A 316-nucleotide genomic window follows, 5' to 3' on the forward strand; every position below is an offset into this window, starting at 1 on the left:
AAATAATGACATCCTACCATTTACAACAACATAGATGGATCTAGAAGGTATTATGCTAAGTGAAATAAGTCAGACAGAGAAAGACAAATACCATATGATTTCACTTATATGTGGAATCTAAAGAACAAAATAAACAAACAAAACAGAAACAGACTCATAAATACAGAGAACAAATTGGTGGTTGCCTGATGGGAGGGGTTGGGGGGGACTGGGTGAAAAAGGTGAAGGGGTTAAGAAGTACAAATTGATAATTGCAAAATAGTCACAGGGATGTAAAGTACAGCATAGGGAATATAGTCAGTAATATTGTAAAAAC

This window comes from Hipposideros armiger, unplaced genomic scaffold (genome assembly GCF_001890085.2).
Source record: "Hipposideros armiger isolate ML-2016 unplaced genomic scaffold, ASM189008v1 scaffold_356, whole genome shotgun sequence".
Lineage (NCBI taxonomy): Eukaryota > Metazoa > Chordata > Mammalia > Chiroptera > Hipposideridae > Hipposideros > Hipposideros armiger.